The sequence below is a fragment of the Pithys albifrons genome, chromosome 8 (assembly GCF_047495875.1).
Source record: "Pithys albifrons albifrons isolate INPA30051 chromosome 8, PitAlb_v1, whole genome shotgun sequence".
NCBI classification, from domain to species: Eukaryota; Metazoa; Chordata; class Aves; order Passeriformes; family Thamnophilidae; genus Pithys; species Pithys albifrons.
In genome coordinates, this window is record NC_092465.1 from 22,074,769 (window position 1) to 22,102,485 (window position 27,717).

The 27,717-nt window shown below is 37.6% G+C and overlaps 1 long non-coding RNA gene across 4 annotated transcripts in view; it reads right to left on the reverse strand.

The window, feature by feature from the left end:
* Positions 1-1,659: 1,659 nt before the first annotated feature.
* The window catches only part of LOC139675072 (uncharacterized), a 41,336-nt gene continuing 15,278 nt past the window's right edge, over positions 1,660-27,717 (reverse strand). The window contains exons 2-8 of one of the 4 annotated variants that reach the window (XR_011698420.1): positions 24,323-24,513; positions 15,789-15,961; positions 13,301-13,432; positions 12,344-12,433; positions 8,433-8,634; positions 7,290-7,386; positions 1,660-4,330 (exon numbers count right to left, since the gene is read on the reverse strand). This is a non-coding gene — a long non-coding RNA (uncharacterized lncRNA). Of the gene's footprint in view, positions 4,331-7,289; positions 7,387-8,432; positions 8,635-12,343; positions 12,434-13,300; positions 13,433-15,784; positions 15,962-24,322; positions 24,514-27,717 lie in introns of all 4 variants that reach the window. The other 3 variants (XR_011698418.1, XR_011698419.1, XR_011698421.1) reach the window with 3 other exon arrangements.

The window sequence follows — 27,717 nt, forward strand, 5'->3', positions numbered from 1 at the left end:
ATAAAGTTTTCCTCTGTCTGAAAACAGAATTCTGCAATGGACTGATGCACCATCTGTTCTAACTTCAGAATCCGTTTCCATGAAACTTCCAGCAAGGGGAACAAGCTATTGATGAGACTCAGGAATATAAGGACATCATTAGTGAGTATCATAATAAGATTAAAATCCCTTGAGGGCTCTCATCAAAACCTAGATTAAAAAGAAACAAAAAAGAGAGGAAAGACTGACATTATAGTAACAAACCATAATATAAGGCATAAAATTAACAAACATTATGAATTAATCATACTTAGACAATTACAATCCATATGGCTAGTTAAACTCAATCTGCTACCTGTAGTGACATAGTCTGGATACTGTATATTCAATGCCAGTGCATTTCTCCCAGGATGTAATTACTTAATTTTGTGAATGGGAAAATGATGTGTAAAAGCCAATGTTTCCATGGATTCAAAGCCCCAAGTCAGATAAAATGCATGAATGCTTACCAAATCTCACGACACTTTTTAACCCTATTTCATCACACTTGTATTACCTTTAGGTATGCGGAAACAGTGAATCGCCTTCATATTCATTACTAAGGTTAATACAAGAAACAAACAGGGTTCAAAGATTAGTTTTCTGCAAACAGGACTCTTAGGATTTAGATATCAATGAATGGCATAAGACTGATTAAATCAGTAGTTCTGGAGAGTTTTTATCACTTAAAGCACACACATTGGGATTCTGAGAACAAACACTTTTCTCCTTTCCATTGCGCCTACATTCAGACATATTTCAATCACTCAGAGGACTTGGCACTGAGATTCTGGTTTAGTCCACTCTTTTGTCAAACATAGCATGTCACATCTGGTGACATGATAAAATTCAAAGATGTGGGATGTCACGACCTCAGAAAAAAACAACCACAAAACCAACCAAGCCATCTCTAATATTTTAGTCCTATGAAGATTCTGTAAGGAATTTCAAGCTTAGTTCTTCCTCAAATCAAGTTCTAGGGTCCAACCTATTCTTCCAGAACATCTGGAAAATTCTCCTAAAACAGTTTATATCCAATATAAGCAAATCAGTTGGGCAATGCAACAATATAATTCATCACTTTGGTTATTCTCTGAACAGACCTGATTTAAAAAAAAACAAACATGAACTTTAAATTAATAACATATACACATTAAAAAGGGGAGTTGTTACATGGAAAAAGAGCAATAGGTACCTCAGAACTTTCTCAAGATGTATTTCAACTAGTTATTCAGAGCAGCCTGCTAGAACAAGGAAAGATGGTATTCTTGTATCATAGAATCATGTGTCTACCAGAGGACTGCGTTTGAAGGCAGCAGAGGACATCAGCTATCACTTACTTCACAGGGACTACGCACAGTGGTCATTTGTTGCCACTTTAATGCCGAATAACCATAAACTACTTGGATTAGCTTTCACTGGCACTCAAGTAAAACACTAAATGGTTATTAAAAGTATTCAAAATAGGTAGGACTAGTAAACCACAAAATTAACAACAAAAATGAAATTGTGAGAATTTAGCAGAGCTATGACATTGACATGCTCACAGGTCCAGAAATTATCATCTGCTCTTTCCTGTTTCAGTATCACAAAGTAATATCAAAACCCAACACAGCTCTATAAGCTCCAGGTTTGCTTCAGTCCTTCTATTTGCCTCGGTTTGAGGGGAAAAAACAAAAATGTTTTACCCACAAGCAGGGGAGGGGCCTCCTCCACGATAATCACACCACTCTTTATCAAATTTAAGAAAAGGAATTTTAATACAAGAAGGATAACTGCTATATATATATATATATGTAAACAGACTAGTGCAACCCACTTCCCCAACACCACAAGAGAGGGAAAAAAAACAAACCAACAACAAAACCCAGCAGGTTTTTTTTCTCCGGGAGAAAAGGTTATACTTAAGTGTCCTTGTCACAGCCCGCTGGCTGCAGAGTGAGTTTCAGTCCCTCTCCAGCGAAACAGACGAGCAGTGGGCTTTCAGATGGACTCAGTCTCTTCCCCCTGTGTTCCCCGTCCAAGAAGCAGAAAGGTACGAGCAACCAGCAGCAAATCCAAGGCAGGTAGCAGCAACAGCACGGCACGAAAAGTAGTCCGAGGTGGGCAGCGGCAAGACAGCCAGGAAAAAACCCCAGCAGTAACCAGCAGGGCAGCCTGCCTCCTTCGAGCCCCCACTCCCCCGTTCCGCCGAGCCAAGACTCCGGAGAATATCCAAAAAAAAACCAAAAGAGACAAACCTGCCCCCACCCCAGCGATCAACAGTTAACTACTTATTTTGTTAACCGCTGGCCTGGGCAGTTAAGTGGCAGGGGAGAGAATTTACATAATAATCCCAAACTACAACACTATTTCAGGAACATAATCACAACAAAGACATTGAATTAGTTTGAGATCCGGATCATAGAAATTCACATTACTTTGCATTTTTAAATGAAACTGCAAAAGAAATACGTAATGACTATCAGAAATACACAGAGATTTGTTATCTCCAGTATTTCATTACTTTAGATCCCAAGTCTGATGTAATCAAAGACCAGGTAAGCTACATACAAAGCATTTCATTTAGGATTCTTCTTTGTTTTCCAGTGGACAGGTACAAAGAAATGGAACACTTTCCCAATCTCTAACTGGCAGGCATTATTTAGAAAATATGCACTTTCTTTAGGTCCATGACCTCATTTATCTTCATTATTTCTGACCTAGGATATCTACTACATCATGTGATTCCAGAAAGTACATCTGGATTCCATGATAGACATTGTGGAGCACCCTGAATCTATTAAAAAGTTACACTGAGTTTTCATGAGCAAACTAATCCCAGAGACAGCACAGAAGGCTTTAGAACACAAAAGGAGCTTGAGAGCAGTCTTAACCCTGATGACTATGACCAGTAAATGCTTCCCTTACTCAGTAATATAAACTTCATTAAAGAAACCAAAGGGAACTCTAGTCAATCTAGTGGAATTATTAATGCACATTTTGAATTGTTACAATCACTCGGCTTTCACCCACATGGTTTATAATACCTTGTTAGGAGCACTATACTCACCATAAAATCCTGTGCTTGTCATGACTTATTGCTTAATTAAAATAATGTAATCAAAAACCTCACAGAACAAATGTTGACTGAAAAAATTATGCTAATCTTATATGTATCTACTATTCACACATTACTTTGAGCAGAATAAGTTGTCTAATGTGTTAATAAAATGAAACATACCCAACTATCTTGTCAAATGCTATTTTTACCTCAGCATTTACATACATTTGTCATGAAGGGGGTATATTCTGAGTAAAAGGAATAAACACTGTTATGATTAAACATGTCTGACATGATGTTCTCATCTGAGCATCAGGAAATGCCACATTCATAGGAAACTTGCACTCAGGCACTCATAAAGCCAAAAGCTTCATGTCAAAATCAAACTTAGAGAGAGCAGGACAGCTTTATTTATTAAGAAAATGCATCTTACTGCATTACTTAATGTAATTACTTAATGTAAATGCAAGTACATTATACCTGTTCTGAATCTGGGCCTGAGCACTCAGACTGAAAACATGACACAATGCTTGAACCAACTAGGTAGGATTGAACATCGAATGTCACTGAGACCAGAAGAATTTTTGTGCAGAAAAATCCTCTCACTGTCATCAGCTACTGCAGGAATTTATCAGTGTTGGGAAAAAAAGGGGGACCAGTCCCCTCACAGAAGCAGACATGCTTGAATCTCTGCACCAGGAAGGACTTTAAAAGCATTGCACTTAGAAAAATAGAGAGCTAAGGGGAACGGGAAGAAAAAGACTAGAAAGAAGAAGGACTGGGGAAGTGGTGCCATTTGTCCCTTTGGAAAAGGCCAGGTAAACCTATATAATTATGCACCCCAGCCTTCTCAGAAAGGACAGGTCTTTTAGCAGCCTTCTTTCCTCTACTCTCTGAAGATACTGGAAAGAGATAATCAAGACCTGAGCTTATACAGGAGTGTACACTAATGACTTGCCTGCTTTCTCTCTTACTGCTGCTGGCATTTGAGTACAATGCCAAGAGTATTTCTTACATTCTTTCTACTGAATATGCTGGAAATCCTCTCTAGCCCATTTCTAATGAATACTGCCCTGCCCCCCAAATTCTTTAGTATGCTTGTCTAGCAGGAGTATTACCAAAAAGTTTAATTTTTTCCTCCAGCACCCATTTAGATACAATACAATGTGAAGAGACAGGTTAACTTTCTCACAAGTCTCCTTGAATTTGCAGCTCTTCTGATGACAACACGATTTCACACACAAGTCTGAAATCACCATTGTATAAGCTCTGCAGGGGGTAAAGAAAACATCAACATGTGAGATAGAGCTGTACTGCTACCATCCTCTCACTATATTGTTGATTATGAGAAGTTGTGACTAATCCATAGTTCACTCAAAAGCATCAGTTGTCTATTGAGGTCAATTAGTATGAGTAATAACAATGTTTTACAGTAATCTCTGAACTTGGATATTTTCAGACTTAAAAATGCACAGGAAACAAATTGTTAATACTAGCAATAAACAAGACAAGATTAAGAAAATCCCACTAGTAGTTCACAGATTGATACATGTTTTCTTGTCTGAGATTAAAAGACCATAAATATTTTGGAATTTGATAAGCACAAAAAAGTGGTTTTATACTCAGCAAATTTTCACAAAAAGAAGGCCTATGTGCTTTTCTAGAATGATGGCTTGACAAAATGAGAAATTAACATATACACACAGGAAAGTTTGTGGTAATTCTCTCCTGGAATAGTCACAAAAAATCCTCTAAAAACAGTAATGCTTTGGTAACTTATGCCATCTTTTACCTAAATGTTTCACATACTAAAGGGGGAAGAAATTTTCCAGATTATTTTTAAGTTAAAGAAAAATTTTGTCTCTACCACACAGTATCATATAGCTCAAATTGGTAATACTCTTAGCTCCAGCACAGTCTTCTGTAAACCGTTTTGAAATTAAATGTGCCATTATACTTTCTAGTTTTAATTGTCTCAGATATTTCTACCAATTTGTCCTCATGTCAGTTTCTTGACCTGCAGCTCCAGCCTTTGCCTGTTTCTTATTAGTGGTAGCTACTTTAAGTCCTAGTGCTATAATCTAGGGGGAAAAAAGGGGAGGGGGACATAGAAAGAAGAGTATTTTTATACCCACCAAAAATAGATTTAATATTTTCTGGAAGACCTCTATTTTCTTTTCTTTTTTTTTTCTGGATTTGCTACTCTGAAAATCTGCCATTTTCAATTCAGTAATCTCATTTTTAAAAAATTAGAAAAAAGGTATTGTGCCATAGGACAACACAAATGTAAGCCTGAAAAATCACTTTAATCCTAATTTATTCTTTGGCTGAACCCCATCCTGCAGTGTCTTAACTTAAAGTGCCACAACAGAAAGCAAATCTAAAGAGATGCAACTGAGTGCATAAAAGCATTCCTATACTCCAGTTTAGCATAAAGCTTTACAGATACTTCAAACTAGCAACAGCAAAAGGGAAAAAGAGACAGCTGCAGTGATGAGGGTGCAGAACACCAAGATAGACTTTTCTGTGGAGTGTTCTAAACATAGTTCATTTGATTCACAAAGATTTCGGGAAGTACTATAGGTATTTTTGTTGCTACATATGTTAGAAGGATAACCCTGTCAGCAGAAAAGCTCCAATGGCACATCACATTTTTTCTGATTGATGATAGACAAAGGGATACATATTCATTCACTGTGAGGTGTTGAGTGAGAAGTGTACCTTTCTAAAGAGTGCTCCATTGTGTCTTTTAAGTGACTTACTTGCTTCAGAAACACACTGTTCTAGAGAGATTTGAAAGTAGGCTGCCTTCATGAGAAGGCTAACCCTCAGAGATCCACACAAGCACAGGATCATAGAAGCATTCGTCTTGGAAAAGACCCTTAATGGCTATTACGTGTAACACATTGAAATATGCTAGACAAGTGGAATGGATTACAGGAGAGCTCCATGATACACACAATAGGAGAAACTGAAGGACATAAGAGTAATGTCTTGCATAAACAAAAATAATCACCAAATACCAAAAAATACAGGTAAAATTAATCAGTAACCCTGTCCTAGAGAGACCACTTTACATGTTTTGAAATTAAAATCACAACTGAATTACATGAAGTCCATCATTAGGAGAAAGAGAAGTGTAGTGTTATATACAATCTTCCCTTGCCTACAAATGTTTCTTTACATAATTAATTTGGGAATAGTCTGATTAATTGTATACTTTTAATTTATATAACCACTGTTGCTGATGAGATTATGTATGTTGTGCTACTGTAAGAAGGGAGGTGTATTACTTCTGAATTTAAAAGAATGCAATAATTGAGTTCCTTATTTTACCTGGCTTTATGTAAGTCATGACAACATTAGAACTCCTTAGGTAGGTGATGATTTACCTTGCATTTTTTGAACAAAATTAAACAACCCTCTTGATGGACTATTATGTATTTTTCCGAGCAGAGGAGATTAACTGCTGTAGGTTGTAAAATACGAGGTCTCGCACCCATTAAATAAAAATGTAGGGCTAGTTTAAGTAGAAAACACAGTCAGACATAAAAATTTGAGTAAATATTTAAATGCTAATGCTTATAGCACTAGGAGTATAGAGAGGCATAAGACACTACTAAATGAAGTGAGCTTAGGTTGGGCTCCCCAGTACAAGAAAGCCATGAATTTATTGGATGGAGCAAATTCAGCAAAGGACCATATGGAGGATTAAGGGGTTGGAGTATCTGACATGAAAGAAGAGGATGAGAGAGCTGTGACCGTTCAGTCTTGAGAAGAGAAATCTCAGGTTAGGTCTTCTCAATGCATATAAATCCCTAATGGTAGAGTAAAGTAAACAATAAATAATGCAGAGGAAAAAGGACACCACGCATCAGACCAGTGTGATCAAGTGAATGCCATTTATTACACACTGCACATGGTTTATATAGGGTTAAGGCTATGTTCAATTGGCTAAATTGAACCTCACACCATCTAATTGCAAATCCTAATTGGTTATAGTCCATATCTCACAAGTCCAGTGTTTTGGTGAACTCATCCTGACTCTTTTCAGGAACATCTCTGGTGTTATGTGGGAAACCTGAGGAGTTCTCATGAGAAACTTCTGGGGAGTTGCTAAGAACTCCTAGGGAGTGATTTCTCTTTCACTGGACACCAGCAGCTGTGGCCTTGATTATTCTTAGCTGTTTTCAGTCTCACAGGGTCTATACAAATCTGAATTGCTCACCTTTGATTTTTCTGTACCAACAGTAGAGAGTAATGAAGATGGAGTCAGGCTCTTCTCATTGGTGCCCAGTGACAGGTTAACAGGTAATGGGCACAAACTGAAATAAAGAAAAGTTCACTTAAACATAAAAACCGCCCTTATTTACTTTCAGAGAAGTCAAACAGTAGAAGAAGCTGGCCAGAAAGGTTGTAGTGTTCCCATCCTTGAGATACTCGCAGCTCAACTGGACATAGTCCTGAGCAGTCTGCTCTAATTGATTCACTTTGAACAGGGGGTTTTAACTAGATAATCTTCCAAAATCTCTTCTAACCTCAGTTGTGTGTGATTTTATGCTTCTGTCTGTGAGGTGTGGAGGTCTTCATAATTGATACATGAAAGTTCTGAGCACTGAAAGTCCATTTAATATTTAGACTCAATTATCTATAATCACTAGTATTGAAAAAAACCCCAAAAACAATCTTCACTGAAAACATACCAACTATATCAAAAGGAAATATATTCCTAATATTATGGAAGAACCAGTCATAGTCACCTACATTAAGTCTCTTAGGTGTTTGCAATTGCCTTGATCTCGACTTCATGTCTGTTCTCAATCTAATTGTAATGTGACTGCTTGCAAAGGCAGTGACTTACCACCAGCAGGAGCATTCTGCGTCTACCAGCCTTGACTGGCTGTTGAACCTTGTCTGTTATTGTTGAGACAAAATTTTCAGTATTAGTGACCTCAGCCATAGCCATTCCTTGCCCCTTAGATGAACTGGGTGTGAGTTTTAAGTAGCAATTTGTTATTCATCTGCTCCTGTTTCTGATACTAGTGATGCCTGGCCAGCTCACATTAGCTGTACTTTAGAATTTTTTATTGATGTAGGAAGTTCTTCCTTCTCCATTTGATTTACAGAAGTCAAGGAATGGTAGCTAATGCCCAGCTCATGAATAATGCACACCTGTGAATTATTCTGCACAAAGATTTTCTTCCTTGCCTCCTAGTGACCATAGACTTCAACAAGATACTCAAGTATTTGAAGGGCCAATCTACTGACTCTAGAAGGTAAAACATTACAACTGACTTACTAAACTCGAGGTGACTCTGTAACCTAAAACAAAGCATTTGAAGAAAGAAACTATCTGTTATAGTTATCTTACCTTTAACTTTGACCAAATTTTAGAACACAGTGTAACCTGGAAGCGGAGAACATCTTTTTCATGACTGTGGAATAGTACTCTTTCATTTCAAGAGACAGGTTGATGGAGGAAAGTGCACTGCTGATTTTATGACTTCGCTATCAAAGGATACCAATCGTGCTTCCTGAATGCTGCTGTCATTGGCTTCACATTTTTTGTTACACTGAATAAATAGAATCAAGAGAAAAGATAAAATTCTAAATACTCATACATACATAGCACATAGATTCTGTGTGTGCTTCTGCCTCGTTTTTCTGTTTGCTTATCTTGAGAAACACAGACAAAATTGATAAAGGCTATTGAGATATGTCAGCCCCCATGACTCCAAACAAAGATTTTTTTCTGTCACAGCCTACTTTTTCCTACGGTTTGTTATTTTAGATGGCAAATTTGGAATAATAATTACAATTGACATTGTACATTGAGTAGGAAGCAGTAAAATAACTGATAGGAAGTTCATTTTCTTTGGAATTACTCTAGTAAGATTGGCTCTGCACAAGTACGGGCTACATTTCAAAGATTTCTGCAGAAAAATACTTTGATCAATGCTAAAATACTACTCTAGCCAAAATAGTATAATATATATTCTTTGGGAAATCTAGAAGTTACTGTGCTTAATATGCAAGGGGGGGAGGCAGTATAACTAGAAGTTACACTGAAAGAAAGCAACACTAGAAAAGGGTGAGTGGCTGACACCTTTGATCTTCTGTCTCAACTGCACCAGTAGGAAACACTAAGACTGCCCACAAAAAGCCTGAGACACTCAGGTAGTTTGAATCCAAAGAAAGCACAGCAGCCATGTCCAGAGCATGTTTCATAGAACAATACATGGTTTCCTAAAAAAAAAAAAATAAATTACTCTGGTTAAGTTTGCAAGGGTTTAGTTGATTTGGTTGTTTGTTTGGGTTTTCTTACCCTAAGCTGTTATTTCTGAGAGTCAGGTGTGTAAAACTGAACAAAGGTAAACAGAGCAGTATAATTTTGATTGTGATCTCCATGAGCAAATTCCCTCAAACATGCATCTTCTTTCATTAGGTGTTTCCATAGTTCACCCATAGTGCTGCTATCCCAGCTCTCCAATTACAAAGCCATCTTACCCAGGAACAGCATATGCCAGCATTCCCTCCAAACATAATAAAGAAGGAATTTCCTCTCTTTTCTTACCATATGTAAATGCTCTTGAAAAATTCTCACTTATTTCTCTGTTTTGATTTTGCCCCACCAGATTTTTCTGGCCTCATACAAAGCAGATTTCTTCACTTCATACTCAGTGATATTTTTCACCTGGTAGAAGAAATCCCTTTTCCTATTTATCAATCTCTCTTCTTTCATCTCCTGTGCTAGCAGGCACCGGTGCTTCTCCTTGCTTGCGCTAAATCTCCCAGGCTCATTAGTCCTCTTCTCCGCCCTTGATCTTCATCTTCTTCACCTTTGTGATTGTCTTCCATGTGCTTTCTGATATCTGTGACTTTCTGAAAACCTTTTCCCTTAGCACTGCAGTACTTCTGCTTTCTTCTGTGACCATCTCTGCATGATCCTCTAACCCTGCAGTATTTCTTGTTATTGCTGTAAACTGCTCACCTTGTACTTTGCTTGCAGGTCTGCCTCTGTTGGCTTCTGAGGAATCAGACTATTTCTTTTGTCCTTTCCTGATCAAGATGCTCTGTCTTTCTGCCTTCCACTCCATGAGTCATCCTCCTTTTTTTGTTCTTGTACACTTCTCCGACATATTAAATCCACAGCTTTACTAAGAGATAATTGATCATATCTCCATCTTCCCATTTGATGAAATCTAAGTGATCAAAATTCCCTGTCTTTTCTGATCAGCTGTTTTTATGATGTGCAAGGAAGCTGCTGTTCTTATAACTATTTCCAAAATTACAAAATTGTATTTGGAGAGTGATAGCATTTCATTAGGCTGAAGAAACAAACATCATTCACAACTGCAATTCTAATTTCATTCCATATTTGTTCATGCTTTTAGGGCTGCAGCTATTGAGAAAGTACTGCAGAATATTATTTCATTTGATCATTTCTACTGTCATGGAGAACAAACCTTTCTGTAAGCCTTGAAGCTGGAGATTTTTGGTATACACATGGTAGTGGTGCAACAGAAGCACTATCGCAGTAACACTGTCCAGTCTGTATTTCAAGCAGTCTCAACTCTTAACTTGGGGCTCAAGGGATGAATCATTCTCCATGTCTGCTCAATACCTCTACCTCTCTCTTTAGAAAATAAAGGCTAGCAGTGGGGCTTCTGAAACACTGACACCCATGCACATCAAGCACATCAACCTGGTGGGGTCTTAGATATTTTTCTTTTTGCACTCTGTAAGAACTGTGATAGTTTATGAAACAAACTCCACTAACAAGATACAACGAAGATACAGTGATTCTCTGTTTCTGGCTAAAATATTTTTAGCTGAGCTATGTGAAGACACAAACAATAACAAGGACAACCATTCTCAGACAATCTCTACTACCGCCTATGGAGGCCAATGGACCAGGTCCCAATTAATTGGGAACAGTAGGTTCCAGCTCTCAGGTGATGAAATGGTCTGTTAGCAGAGCACACGGTTTTGATTAGTGGTCTAATGAACTAATGCCTCAAATCAACAGGAAATGCAGAATCTGGTCAACATTTCATTGCTTTCTTAAGTCCCAGACACACCTTACTATGCCCTCCAGCTCTCCTATGCTGTATTCCAGCACACAAGATTGTTAAGGAAGGAGTTATTTAGGAAAAAAAAAAGTAGATATTAAAATATCAATTAGTACAAGTGAGAGACAGGAAAAGAAGCATTGCTAGTTCAAGTATTCTATGGATCAAGTTTTTGCCAACTGAGGCCTCCTCTAGTTTTTAGTGTCCAATATTTTCTGCAGCATGTTCTTTAAATAACTGACCAGAGTTAAGGATGTTAAACATACTTATTCATTCATAAACATACGTGTATCCAGTAGTTGTTAAAGTACTTTACACAGATATTTCTATGCTATAACATATAACATAGTAGTTGTATCTGTGGCAAGTAATTTTACTTGGCTTTTACAGAGCCCCCCCGCCCCCAAATCCCTACCCAAAATTCTCATTAATAGGGATTCCATATTTCCACACAGCTTGTCAGTTTGATTTTTTAAGTACTTATTCAGTGTACTAAAGACCCTAATCACCCCTTCAAAGCATGCAGCTCTATATAAGGCCTCCAATGTCTGAAATACATAAGGATCATCATCATCATAATAGCATGGCAGCTGTGCTTCCTATAAGCCAGAAAAGTTGGTCCTGTATACAACAGACACACCTCAGCTACTGTGTGCCATCTGCCTAGTTAGCGCTTAGACAGCCACGGCAGGCAGAAACAGCTGCTCCTGACAATATGAAAAACATCAGTACTTCCTTAAAGGCTTTGGCAATGTGGATAAACAATTTCAGTGAAAAGAATATTTTAAATTGCTGCAAATTTTCGATGCAACTGCTATTATGCATCACACCACAACAAAGTGATTACACTCAGTATAATGGATTTTGTTCAGCAACTGTAAGACTGTTGAGGGTTTTTTTTGTTGGTGGTGTTGCTTTTGGTTTTGCTTTTTATTCCTCAGTTTTACAGAATACCAGTTAACAAGGCTAAGAGACCATTTTGACCTGGACAAGGTCTCATGGCACGCTACGATAATTTACTGTGATTTTTTTCTATTTCATTCTTTCAAGTAAAACCATTTTTACTTTCATGAGTTCATTGTGGACTTTATCTTGAACTAAATATTTAGGTCATTTAGTAATTTAAAGACTAGATTTCTGAGAAACTTCCATACTGTGTGTCTGGTCTGCAGCAAAGACTTACAATAAAGCAAAATCATTAACTCCTTACCATTGTGGTGATGGGAAGGTGTTTGAAAATGCAGAAAAACAGGGCAATCCTTGCTCTTGGCAGGAATGTGTTGCCAAAAGGTTGACTTTACTGTGAGTAAACATGTTAAAATACAACAGATGCATAGAAGTTATGACAGGATATAGAGAGCAGATGACTGGATATGCTCTACACACACACATTTCGTACCGGCAGTTTTCCTCTTCTCCCTTGTTATTCCTCATGAATAAACAGAAAAGCTTTGGCTGTCTGACTCTGGAATGAAGCTGCTCATTTAAACTCTGTGTCCCTTTTGGAGGTCAGCTGGTTGCAGGCAGGAGGAATGGAAGATACAACAGCTATCTCTCACCTGCCTAACCATGCATAAAGAAGCACACATTGCCTGGTGTCTCTCACCACCTCCTTCCTGTATGAGTGCTCACACTCTGGAGATGGAGCAAAGGACTATAAATAGGCCCTGGCAGTGCTGAAGTCAGGCATGGAAAGAGTTAGCAGTACAGACTCCACCTCAGAAACTGACAGAGGAATAAAACCTATTTATAGCATAAACCCCAAAAGCTATCTAGAAACATAACACAATTGCTGTTTTCTATTTTGTATATATTAAACTTTCAAGCTATCTTCAATAAGTGTGAGGTTTTATATTAATTGCGAACAGATCGGTAATTGGAGGCAAATTAACGAGAATCCTGCTGTCACATTAGAGCATACATTTTTAACAAAAGTCTTTAAATATTTGGACAAAATATCTATATATTTTTAAATGGTAATTCTTTAACTGGTAAATGTAATTATCTAACTCTAAAGCAAAAAATATAAAAGGACAAAAATGGATTTAATCAAAATATTCTGTCATTGCCATACATAAGTCACCAGAATATCTTTTCAACAAATGAAATTATTCTTTATTTTATGCTTTTAAAAATGCATTAGTGTAATTGCTGTGCAACAAATTACCTTCTGCACTATAAGCGTGGCTACAACATCCCTCGCATGTACATCAATTGTGCACATTGTCATGATGTTCTGATGATCACCAGGGGTGAGTTCCCCTAACAGCATGTTTATAAGGGCATTCAGTTGAGCAATCTGCAAAATAATTATATTTCAATGGAGATATTACACTGTGGGGAAAAAAACCTATTATATGTCAAGTGCTAAATGGAGCAGTTATAGAACCAAGACACATTTATTGGTGCTTTTAATCAAAGCAAATAACTTTCACAAACTAATAATGGTGTTGTTTTCTTACTATTTTAATTTTATTCCTTAATAACAAAAATACACTTTACAGCTGATTCTCAGAACTTAATTTCAGAACAGATAAATACTAGTCTGATACTGCATTTGGAACGCTAGTCTGAAAATGCACACGTGCTGAAGTTACTAGATGTTTAAGGGATCACATGTATCCTTTTAAACTCTGCTTCTGAAACAGTCACAATACACTTCGTGTTTACCACAGGAAATGCGGGGGCTGGGGAGGGGAGGGAAACAACAACTCTTTGGGGGCTGATTGCCTTGATCCTGATGACTCCTTTGTGTCAGAGGAACGTGAAAAGGAGATCCCAGAACAGCCTCCTTCATCAGACTGCCATGTAATTCCCCATCCTGATAGAAATGGTGACACTGAAGATGTGGCCCGGAGTGCCGGCCTTTATGGCCCTAGAAGTCACTATCAGTCACTGTGAATTAGATTTATTCCCAGACATCTGGACATATTTTTACAAATAAGTGATGCTTCTGAACAAAAACAATAAAGCAATTTTGGATTTTTTTGGGGGGTGGGAGGGAGGGGACACCAGAACAGTCTTTCTAAATTATACCTGCTATTAAATAATAATAAGCACAAATTACTTTTTAAATAGTTGCAAGAGAAATTTTTCTGAGAGTGCCAAAGATACTAAGGCCCTAATTTTACAAACCTGACTCATGCAGAATCCCACCTTTCCCATGATGGGAATCTTTGCACTGATGAAAGAAATGTCATTTTAAACACACACATCCTCATTAGACTGATACAATGGCAAGTAGTGTAATGTCTTCTAGAGATCACTAGATTTTGAATTAATATGTAAACCACTAAGGTTTCATAGATTCTACTTACACCATAAGACTTATGTTTTTGTTTAAAATTACTATTTTGATACATTTTGTGCATAACAGGTTTACATATCTACTTGTGGTTTCAGACTTTCAGATGATTTCCATCCATCCTACATTCCTGAACGAGATTTCAACCTCCTTAGCCCACAGTCTCAATATTCATCAAATCAATTGTGCTGATTTAGTAGTTTACACTCACAAGTTGTTGTAACTTCAATGATTTTTTTTCTGAAAAAAAAAATTGCATAGTTCCTTCTACATCCATGAATATTCTACCTAACATAAATACTATCTTCTCTATCTAATATATAATACTATCTTATGGAAGCGACTTATATGAAAATCATTACAAAGTGTGAATAACATCACAGATTCTGTCGTGTTGCTTCTGAAGATCTGTCTTGCTAAACCGGCTTCCAGGCAAAACACACAGACCTGGAACCTGGGCAGGCCAGATGACTGCACTTCAGCACCCTGGAGGAAGAACAACCTCTATCCCATCTCCAGGCTCTGAGCTACACGAGTTACACTGAGAAAGACCTCAGTCTGTAAATATACTGTGATCTGTCTGCCAAGAACACAGGTTTGTTAGGAACAACCCTCTTGGTTTTCTGCTCTTTTCACCCAGTCTCCTTTGACTAAAAAGTCCTACTTCACACCTCGTGTTAATTTGCAGAGACAGATAAAAATAACTAATTTTTGTATGCTTGTCATGAATTGTGCCTCTCTGCCCAACCTCTACAGTTAGGCATATAAAAGCTTGTGAACACAAGAGAAAGAATTTAATGGAGATTTCACTTTCATGAAATCCAAGGTGTTGGCTCAAAGGAGAAAAGATGCACAGAACAAAAAATGGAGTAAAGCCCCCTCAAACTTCACTTTCTCTCAGAATACTGTTTATGTAGTAACATGGCTCTTACACTCTGCAATGTACCACACGGAGGGGATTTGTAGCCTGTCTCCTATCAGTATGAAAAGAGTGATTTTGGTGGCCTACATCCAAAGACACAGCAGTGGATCACTGTTCATATTACTCAGTGATTGCATATAATTTGGCATCACTGAAACAATCGCAGCTCTGAAAAGGTTGAGCTCTGGGCTATTATGAGGACTAAATTAACTCTCATCACTTGAGTGAATGATCCATTCACACCAAGGTCAAAATCACTAGCTGAGCAGCATGGGAAAGATGACACTGTAGCTGACTGACCTGCAGTTGCATATGGATAAGCCTATTATTCCCTCAGACAACTTGAATTTGACCAAAAACATTAACTTAGCCACATACTGTAGAACAAAAATATCTCCAGGGAAAACAGATAAAATCCAACTTACCGACCTCCCCTCTGCCCTCTTTGCTCCGTGGGTTCAGACAAAAGTACAAGTCATGTTAGTGACTGACTGAAGTTGCTGAGGCAGGAGTGAATGTTCACAAGCAAAATGAGGTGAGACTTTTCTTGGTTTCCTGTTGAAATTTCTTAAACTAGCCCATAGATCAGGCTCTTGAGTACACTGGTGAGACAAGAGAATAGAGAAGAAAGGATGTTAGCAGGAGCTAAAGAGAAACTAGGGTCTCCCAGGGAATACAAATCTCTTTCTCTGAATGATGAAGGATTTTTTAATTAATTTTCTTTCCTTTTCTATCCCAAATTTGAGTTGATCCAACATGAAATTTCCAGGTGGTAGAATACTCTCATACTAGCTTTTTAATATTTATACTAGAAAACTTTCTGCAGAACAAAACTTTTTGTTTTTTAAATAGTTACCCAAAAGGACAGAATCTTTCAAATTTTGAGCCAATATTAATCTCTACATCCCTCTGCACAGTCCCAGCTTCTGATCATCCACAGCTCACATGCTCTAGGTAGCCCGTATTTCAGATTGCACATTGCTGTGTGAGTGCACAGCATCCTGCTACTGCTGGCAGTGGCTGAACTGCAGAAAGACAGCATGGTATGTCATGGGATATACAATCCAGCAGAGACTCAGGTTCCACTGGGGAGGAGTCAGAAATAAAAATTGCTAACTTCAGTTTCCAGTATAGGCCCAAGGGCACCAACAGCATAAACCGTGGAGCCACTAGGACATCTACCTTGTGCCACTCGACAGTAATGACTCGATCAGAAGCAACTGCTATTTCTGATTAACATTATATGGCTTGATTTACTTTTCCTAACAGGAAGTTTACCCAAAGCATCATTTTCCCCCAGAAAATGTTCATGTGTTGGGTTTTTTGTTTGGTTTTTTGTTGTTTGTTTGGGTTTGTTTTTTGTTGTTTTTTTTTTGGGGGGGGGGTATGCTGAGGGAGGCTGAGTGGTTTGTTGGTTGCTTTTTGTTTGTTTGGGCTATTTTTACGGGGGTGGGGGGGAGGGAGAATTGGTGGAAAAAAATTCACTAATTCATTTTGATTGCCCAAACTCTTCCTACTCCTCTCAGAAGCATAGAATGAACATCAGGCCATCCTGCCTAAACCTCAGCACACAGTTGTTCTAGCTCCTAAATCTAAGTGGATTTGGTTACACTGACTCCTAAGACTTACTAAGTTATTTCATTTCCAGTATGTGAGGATACTTTTAATAAGAAAGATAAGTCTTTACATTCCGAGACTACGAAACCAGCTTCAGCAAACAATCTTTCCATCATCTTTGCATACAGCTACACTTCAGTGAACCTCAAGGGGAGAGAGAAAAGAGTACAGAGAAGCACCATGTTTTGTACAATTAGCAAATGGTTCTGGGACAAGAGAATGGACAACAAAGATGCACATTTTCCCTTGAGTTCCCCTCAGTGTTGTCTAATTGGCTGTGACCTCAGGATTGATGTAACTTCTCCTGTTAAATCTAGCAGATAATGTGGTCTGGACACAGAGTCTAAGGTTTGTAGAATTACTTGTTTTGTATCTTTCTAAATTCAGCAGAACATCAGGCAAGGAAATAACACCATCGGTAATCTGTTGTGTTCTTCAAAAAACAGAGGGCATTGAAAAATACATAAAACCGCTGTTGTACTGCCAGATTCTTATTCTCAACAAATTTTAGGTAACGCTGTCTGTTTGGCTGAGCAGGCAAAATGCCAAGTACCCAACACAAGAGTGAGACTCCCGCCCCACCAGGAAAAGGAAGGAAAAAACCCCCAAAATTTAAAATGGCAAGGTTTTTATATTTACACAGAAAAGGGAAAATTAAAACTACAATATAACACACACCCACACAAGCCAGATATAACGAATAATTCTTTCACCTCCCCACCCAAAAGAAAACTGAACCCCTCCAAACACAGATCTTACTGTTCTGGTTAAAAAATCACCCAAGAAAACTCAGCCTCCTGAGGGACAGACCCAAGCAGAGAGAAAACTAAGAATAAACATTTACTTCCCCATAGCTAACATAGCAGCAAGCAGCAGTGCTGGGGCCTAACTAGCATTGCAGCAGCAGCATCCTGGCTCCACTGCAGCCACAATCAGGAGAGGGAGAAGCTCCTGCTCCCCATTCTTTTTATACTTGAGATGACATCAGAATATTGTATGAATACCATGGCCAGTAGCAGTCAGTGTCAGCTGCCTGACCCAGTTTGAGTCAGCTGATAATCCAAGGCCTACTCTACAAACTACACCTACTTAAACCCAGGACACACTGTCAAATCACTTCAGGACTTGGCAATCTGCTACAGTTAGAATAATTTTCATTTTGCTAAGCACAGTTATTAAAGAACAAAATAATCTTGGATGAAAAATTCCCTGCTTTAAACAGCTTCCCTCAGAATGATGTTCAGTAAAACAACTGCAGGGAGAAGTGGCATCACAAAGTGAGAGTCACACCTTCCACAGGGATCATACAATCCTTCTGCTAACAGCACTTTTTAGAATTATTTTTAGAACTACTACAGTAGGTGTGTTAGAAATAGTAGCTGTTACTGAAGGAACCAAATCAGTCCAAAAGTAATTAACAAATGAAACCAAAAAAAGAACAAAATTATTGGAGCCAAACAGAGCCAAGTCATTCTTCTACTTTCTATACTGCAATTTTTCTATATAATCTTACTCTCTGAAGAGGTGTTTGAGATCACCAGAGGAAAGGTGCTGTAAAAATGGAAGTATTTCCATTGTTTTAAGGTCATCTGTGTTTCTGAAGTATTATAAACCTTAAATACTAATCTGCAAAAGACCTCTGTGTACCAGAACAATTACTGTTTTGCTGAAAAAGAATTTAAACCATTTGAGCACACAGGCAAAGCTGGCCAGTCTTCAGTATAAGGAACAGTTGCTTCTGTCTGTTATGTGCACTGTGACGAAAGTACTCTGTTGGGAAACAATTCACCAGGGAGGACATCATTTCTCCAGACCAATTCATAATTTAGTCACAGTATTTGCCAACTCACTTATGGAAAATATTTTTGGTCTGTCAATTTGTAAATAAGAAGCTCCTTAAACATTACATCTTGGTAAGACATTGAGGTTATCTACAGGATTTGAGATTAACTCATTGCACTGGTGCAGCAGACTTGTAAATAGAAATGGAGTGTTTGTTTCCAAAAAAGGCTAATCCGATATTAAGAGCTCTGGTCTGGACTCAGGAGGTTTGCTCTCACAAAAGTTCTGAAGGTGAACTTTAATGAAACACAGAACATTTACGTTCTCAGCTGTAGAACAGCACTTTCCTACCCACAGGACCTCATAGCAGAGTAAGTAAATATACTTCTTGTATTTAGAAAGATTAGGAGACAGCAAGATATACTGTGGGAAAGTTTTCCTGTGGAAACCAAAACCTATAGAAAGTTTGTGTAAAAGTCAATAGACAGTTTCTGTTCAAACACTTGGGACTCAAAGAGTTAGGTTCAAATAAAATCATATGATAGACTCCTGTTCAGTTTTCTCCTCTAGGCAAATCTCAGCCATTGTCTCACCAAACTTTAGAAAGTGCCCCAACTACCAAGACATTCTTCAATTCCACTTCGATGTTACCCCACACTGTATGAAATAAATACTTGGTGACCTCATCCTTCAGCCCCAAATCAAAGAGAAATTTTCATCTAAATAAACTACTTCTAGACATTTGAAGAGGTGGCCAACGGTATCTTTAAGTTCCCAATACATGCAGAAACTTTTAAGATAGGAAAGAATGAGAATTACCACCTTCTACACTTGTTTCTTCTACATTTAGCAGTTCCTTCACCTCCTGATCATTCCTATGCCCAAAACACTGGGGATTTATTTAACAGTTCAGTTTTTAAAAGAGAGTATGAAGAGATATCTGGCAGACTCCAGATTATTGCCATGCATCCCAATTGTCTCTAATTCCTATTAGTCTTCTTAGAATGTTAGTTTACATTCACCATTGTCTGCATCTATCTTTTTCTACTGCTACTTCTCCTACTGCTTTAGCTACATATTTCTGCTTAGCTCACAGATCCTCTGTGGAGCTGAAGAATGAAAAAGTCCTCCATGTGTTATTCACCTGACAAACTTTACCTTAGAAATAAGGCACAAACAAGTCAGGAATGAAGTTATCCAAAATTCTGCAAATCCAAAACATAAAGACTATTGAGCTCATAATTGCTGGGTTCTGAATTGCAAGAAGGTTTAATTTTTTAAACTTCAGCAATTTTCAGATGCTTAATTGCTCCAAAAGCACATCTCCCAAGTCCACCATGCCAAATGTGACAGGTCTTTGTTTCTTACATAGCAGACAGTTGAGAAAAAGAAAGACAGAAGTAAGTATGGTAGTGACTGCATCTTGGAATTTGACTTCTAAATCTTACATTGAAGCCAGCTGGAGAATTTGCTGGTTATGGAAGAAAAAAAATAAACTCAGAAGGATATTTACAGAAGTACTTTGAGATTTGGGAGTTCAATCCTGTAATACTTGTTTCCCAAATTTTTTAAATCCTTTGAGTTCAAAAGTCCTCTAATGAAGGGAATTTAACAAGCTACAGGCTCCTACATAATGCAGAGTACTCAGAACAGGAGAGATTATTTCAAGTAGCAAAACACCGTTCATTAGGGAAATGATCACATTTGCAAATCTTCTGAGCTCCATCTCCATGTGTTCATCATTTATTTGTTTCCGTGGCATTTTCATCCAATCTTTAATACTTGTCTATGAAATTTAAAAAATAAACAAACAGCTCCTACTACATTCTAAGCAATGCCCGAGGCAAGAGAAAATGGAAAGAAGGTTTCCAACTCATCAGCAGGTATTTATGAATATGTATGGTATACAAATGCAACAATATCAGTTTCAACATTTAAAACCTACTGATGCTGAGAATTAATCTAAGAGGATTTCTATTCTTTGTGCTAGAATTCTGTTTATTATAGGGAAAGAATCCTTAACTTCAGGGGTTTGATTTTTTGTTTGTTTTCAAAGTTTATAACATGTTTCTAAAGTATTTAAATTCCAGAAATACGAATCACTTTACTTCTTACACAATGCCTTTTCAGTAGCATTAATTGATGAGAGATGTGCAGGTAGCAAAAAACCAAATTTCAAACCTGCGATAAGCAGGTCTATCATTCCTACAGTCATAAAATACATTCTTGCTTCATTTGTGGCTGAATTTGTCTCAAGAATCTCAAAGAAAATTCGGTTAAGGCAAATGTTTGATACTAAGGGAAACTGAAAGCAAAAGTACACATTATTTACCTGCCTTAGTATAAATAATTATTCCAATCCAAATAAAACTGGATCTTTTAATGGAATGGCTTGTCTCATAATATTAAGAAAAATAAACCCTGAAAGTTCTCTCTTGAAGAAAAAAAATCTCTTCTGGAAAAAAAATAACCTGGAATACGTGTTCAGTAAACAACGGTGCAATATTGCTACTGTAAGTAACTCACTGTGTGGATTCTCTGCATCAGTATAAGGTGATTTTATTCCCAAGAAATGACTCCTCTATGGGCACCTGCAGATGATGTATAACCACAATTACAAGTATCTCCCACAGGTAAATCAGTGGATTAGAATGTAAAAAATATTCACCTAATATGCAGAAACATATGGTTTTGATTTGATAGTAAGGATTCATTGAATTCAAAATTTCAAGTAAATCACAAGTATCAAAAATTCTCATAAACCAAAACCAATTGGCTGCAACACTCCCATGTACAGTGACTGTTGGAATGGCAAAATCATTATGGTACAAGATACTAAAACCAATAGAAGGGATTTAGAAAGAAACTTTACAAAATATTTGGGTTCCGGTGATAAAATAAATTCAAGCTTAAATCAATTTATATTTAAAAAACTGAACAATGGCTCGCTCAAGTAAAAGTAAATAACTAAATAAAAATCAGGAAGATGTCTTGCTTCCTAATCTTGTCAGGCACTCTTTCTTCAGAGCAAAAGGAGCTCTTATTCTCCCACAACAATAACTTCATCTCTGAGGTAACTGGACATTAAAATAAATTTTGTCCTCTTTTGGAGACTGAATGGCTTGTGTACAGCTGCAATTACCTCTGAGGAAAAGCTGATGAAAAGAGAAATCTGTGACGACCACTGAAAGGGACTCCTGTCATTCTGAACAAATACAAGTAAAGCTGGAAGCCAGATTAGTGACTTAATCATAAACTATAAGTCAATAGACAGGATTCTGTTATAATCCATCCAAGGCCAGGTTTTCATAGCTCTTATGTTATAAAATAGGACTGCTGCAAAGGTTATTCTTCTAGGGGATTATTAAATGGCCATTTTGAAACCTCCTCTCTTTAGGCTAAAGAAATACAGAAGAAAACGAAAGACTGTTGTATAATTTTCTGAAAAACACTATGACAAACTTATCCCCACCAGGAACCATCTTATCCATCTGAATCCATAATAATGTGCATTTAGGTTTGGAACTCCTCCAACTTCAAATTGATTTGCCAAGTTTCATAAAAAGTAGTGAAAAAACCCACTTTGTTTCCTCCTTGACGACCTCTGAAACACATTTCAGCCTCAGGCACTTTTTAAAACCATGCACAACAATTCAGAACAGAAAAAAATGACAGATCCCATACTCCAGCAGTGCCCGTAAATACCATTGCAATAATGTTATCATTCACTGTCAGATACTGAAAAGGTACAAATTGAGGCAGACAGTACGACACTGTGGGTGCACATGGTACTCTGTGAGGCCTTTTCTTCTCGCTACTCTTCATTGCTTATTAAAGCAGACACCACTAATGCATTTCCATCCAAAGGAGGGTTATGATAAAGAAATACTAGTGCTTTCTTTTGAGTTAAACTAAGTCTGAAGTCTAAGTTTGCAATATTGTACAGTTCACAGACAGGATAATTTCAGTTTGTTTCTTAAACCACTTGAGAACAGAGTTCATAGGTTGAGAAAACTTAAGCAAAAACCCAAGTAGCATTACCCTCCTCAAATATTTGTTCTGCACGTGCTAAGCATGAGGCATACCCAGAGCCCATTCTATTTATGACATCCCCATACCTCTGTGGTGTTTCCTGATCATTTAAGAACTGAGCCACAGGCCTGGGAATCAAGCCAGACACTTGCAGTAACACATGAGAGTAGCATGCCCTGGAAAACTGAATAGACTCCAGCCACTTAAAGCCTTGTTTTCCTCCTGCACAATACTCCGTCTACACTTTTTCTTTTTTCATAATCACAGCTTATGTCTGCATTATTTTGCTGCTGACAAGCTGTGTTTCTGTAGCTTTACTGATATAAACCCCTGGGAGCTCATCTAGAGCTTGCACTAGGTTTGCACAATCATACAGGCACGAATTGTATTTACTTATTTGAAACACAAAATGAAGAGCATAGTCAGACCATTAACTTGATTTACTCATTTTGTCCAATTAAAAATGCCAATTCTGCCCTGAAAATTGAATTGTAAAAGATCTGTCTGTGTTGCCCCTTCAGGATTTTTGCACTCTGCATCAGTATTAGTGTAAGTGACCTACAGTTCCAATCACGTATTTACAAACTTGTGGGAATCCTTCAAAGGCCAAATCATGTCTCCAGGGCCCACTTTATATCAAGATGCCTTTGGCCAGTGCTACTGCCTTCAACTCAACAGAATTGCTGCCCAGTGCATTGTCATAGGAAGCTGGTAACCTGATAGTCCCCAGTCACCATGAAAACATCCTTAGCATCAGAAAAATCTTTAAAATTTAGAAAGACAGGCTGTTAGAGAAGTATAAGAAAATTTACTAAGATTTTGGATATGTTCTATCTTTTTTCTATTACCGAGTTAATACATTTACATTTTTAGATAATCAAAGAATTTAATATATTCAAACATTCCCTGGATATCTATTCAAACTCAAGCATTCCCCTCTGCTTCGCGGATTTCCTGTAGCTCCTACAGTTTTAATTTGGATGCTGAAGGAAATACCCCCTCACTTTACTTTTAGAAGAGTTAATGTCCTTTAGATAAGGCAGAGCCTTTTTGCATTCAAAACATAAACACAAATGAGTTAGCAAGTATTCCAACACCTTGCTTAATTATTAATAAATTCCATATCAATAGGAAATATACATATTAAATCCAGCTGCAATGAGACAGGAAGGGATACAACTCTCATTTTATTATGTTTCCAAATCTGTGTTTCACATATGTGAAGTGATCTACACGAGCAAGTAAGGAAGAAGAGCACACACAACTGTGTCTCGATCTGCACACAGAGGCATCCAGACAACTTTGACATGATCACAGCTTCACTTGGCATTTGGGGTATAGTGTGACACAGACCCAGTGGAACTTGACAGTACTCCTTATCACTCACTCATAGACTGAAATAGTAACCAAATTTTTATGGACCAATAATTTCACCAGGGAGAGCAGCCACACCTTATATGCAAAACTGGTGTAAGACAATGATGAAATACATGTTACTTTCCTGCAAAAGCAGTAACGCTTTCTGTACTGACCTTCGCCTCTTCCTGCTGTGTCTTCCCCTAAAATGCCTGTGGAGGTCAGTAATGCATAAAGCTGATAGGGGATTGTGAATGCCGGGTCTCTGCGATCTACTGATGAGGGAGGTTTTTTTCTCTGCAATTAAACGAAGGTCTGCTCACTGTCAACACGTCACAGAAAATTGCTGGAGTCATCAACCATGCCACTGTAAACAAATGTATAAGCATAAATGTATTTAGACATATATACATGCTCTTTTTTCACACACACATTTCTAACATCAGGAAGCCTGCAAATTAACATGAAAGCAAGAAAAAGCAGATAATCTCTGATCTGGGCAGCTTGCTATCCAGTCTAACAACAGAAGTGGCAGAAAGTGGGAGTATTTCAAATACAGTCAGAAGAAGACAGGTATGCAGAATTATAAATATTAAGTGACTTGGTTTAAAGAAATCTATGTTTGGGTGTCCCAAGCATGATTTTCATTAGCTCATTCGTTTAATTAGAGGTTAATTGTTGCATATAGCCCTAAGGAAATAAACTCCTAGGACCATCTTGAATTACACAAGATATTAGGGGGAAATTTGAGAAAGTTATTCCTCTTTTGAATATTTTTTTCACTCCTGTTCATGTAGCCAATTGCTATTCTCAGTGTGTCACACACTTAGGGATCTACTTTGCTGCTTAACAAATGAGACCATTGCTGAGCAAACCAGTCAAACAAGTTCCTTCCAGGTAAATAACAGAGAAAAAACATTTGTATATCTGGCACTGAAGGACAGATGTAAGGCAGCAACAAAAAATGCAGCCATAATACAAATTAATATAATTTTATGCTGTTTTACTATAAATAAAATCCTAAACATCACCTTTGTCCTGCAAGTGTATGTATATTATTTTTTATCATGGGTTTGGCATTCAACAGCACCCAGAGTAGGCTATAAAAGTTATCTGTGCTCAAATTGGAACAAGCAACTCTCATTTTCAGTTACTTTTGTTCATGATTGGATCCTCATCAGGCACAAAAGTGCATTAAACTTTTGCATGTGCAAAGGGATAAAAGTTTACAGCAGATCAAGTCTAGTATATGAACGTTAAGAAATACAGTCAAAATCTGTGCATGGATGTTAAAGCTTATCTTCATCAGCAGAAAATTACCCTGTCTTACATCAAGCTAGTTAGCTAGGTTGATGAAAAATCTAGTTAGAAACAACTAATTTGACAGTCAGAGGATATCTATTTGAGTCAGCAGTGCATACTGCATAAACTATCCTGTCCTAATGGGCATATCCACACAGGTTACAGGCACTGCATCCAGAGTCCTCGTTTCTCTCTACTTACTACAAACACCATCCACAATTACTAGTTCAGGTGTTGCTAAATGTCTTTGATTCAACCCTGCCAATTCGTAGTAAGGTTAAAAATTGTCTTGCTGTCACTTGATACTTGGATGCTTTCATTTTAACAAGGGAAAACATGTTAATTTCAGAGTTCCTGAAGAAACTTCATGGAGAAGCAGAGACACCATGAAGTCTAAGAGAGTGCCAATACAGATATTCAAGTTTGGATCTGAACTTTCCCATAAATTGAAGATTCCCAGTTCAAACTTCCCTCAGGGGTTTTGCTGGTTAGGATTAAGACAAGGCTTGCTTGGATAAGCAGAGAATTACAGTGTTACAGAATGAGTTCACAAAACATGACAGCTCAGGTCAATTCAAGACAGGACTAGCCCAAATCACATTTCAACTGATCAAGTCCATTTTATCAGCTCTCTCTGCCAGTGTGTTCAAAAGACAGCAAAGACTCTCCCACAGAGGAATTAAAAATCCTCAAAAATCTATTTGTTCTCCTCAAAAGACTTTCCTGGCTCTTACACCAAACAATACACTAAAACAGCACTTTTACTCTAGTTTAAGCTTATGAAATTTGGGGACTCTATCTGCGGGGGGAAAAAAAGAAGCAGCACAGGTACACAGGCTTGACACAGCCCAGCTCTAGGGAACCTCAGACCCAACCCAGCCTCCTACAGTTCCTTTCTGTTCGGACCTATCACTGTGTAACATGGTGATCTGTGTTCTGTTCTATGACAGGCTATGACCAACTCCCTCTGAATTCAGAGGAAACATCTGGCAGCTAAGGAGTCAGAGTGCTGGATTACCAACTACTTGTATCTTTAAGGCATTTATTTTTCTTATTCAGGATTGCTGTTTTCCATATGAAAGTGTAGACATTCAGAATAATCTGACTCTCTCTCATAGTGTTGCTTTTCAAGGCCAAGTGGTAGTAAAGTCTTCTTCAAGTAAGTAGGACTTGGTTTTATTTTTTGAAAACACAAGATTAATGCTGCAAACAGATTCTTTTTATAAAGAGTTTCCTTCCATACATGTTTCAATTATAGCTCTTGCAAGCCTAAGCAAGGTGAAAATTCCTGAAACATAAGTACTACATTTTGAAAACAGAAACCTTTACTAAATTCCACAGTCTTTCATTTAACCACTACAAACTTAAATATTTACTCAATATATGTTAACACATATACGTAGGCAAGGCAAGAACAGAAGGAAAGCAAAGCTACTCTTCAATTTCTTTACGGAGTTTATATCATTGTGTTTCAGAACCCTAATTTTTCAAAAGATCAATGAAAACAAAAACAACTTGAAAATAACAGCATCACTGGAGAATGATCATCATCAAGCAGCTTATTGATGTGTTTGTCCAGAATCTGTTTTTCTTATTGCCTTTGTTGCACTCATTTTTGCTTACATTAATAAATAATATTAGAGTTTGCTTTAAATGCATTATTATGCAAATTAGAAAAGAGGGGTTTTGGTGTTTTTTCTTTTTTTTTTTTTAAGTAAGCAGTAGCTACAAGAAAATAAAAAGAAATTTAATTGAATTAGCTTCCAAAGGTCTTTTTCCCCTCTTCCACTCTCATACTAAGAGGTCTCTAACTCAGCAAACTGAACAAGAACACCTGAAATTCTTTATCTTTTTGGTGACATTCTCTTTCCTTTTTCCTTAAGGAAGGAGGATGAACATATCTTTTTCCCATTACTCTTCAAAACCACTATAGGCCATAGATTTTAGCAAAATGGCATCAAAAAAGTGTTTCGGCCATCTCTAATCTAGTATGTACACTCAGAAAGATGTAGTTGAAGTGTTCTTAGCTCAACCTGCCACTTTGCAGTATCTTTGAGAGTTCGCACAGAGCAAAGACTTTGTCTTCCATCATCTACCAGTACATTGATACACACAGCAAGAACATTTTTATGCTTTGTCCAAAACCTTATTTTTGTTTTTTTCCATGCTTTTCGGTCATTAGTGGTTGTCCTAAAGGAAAAGCTAGTTGGAGAGGTAGGTCATCATGTTCAAAGGCAGGACCATTGCGGTTTTTGCCTCATTCTTCCCT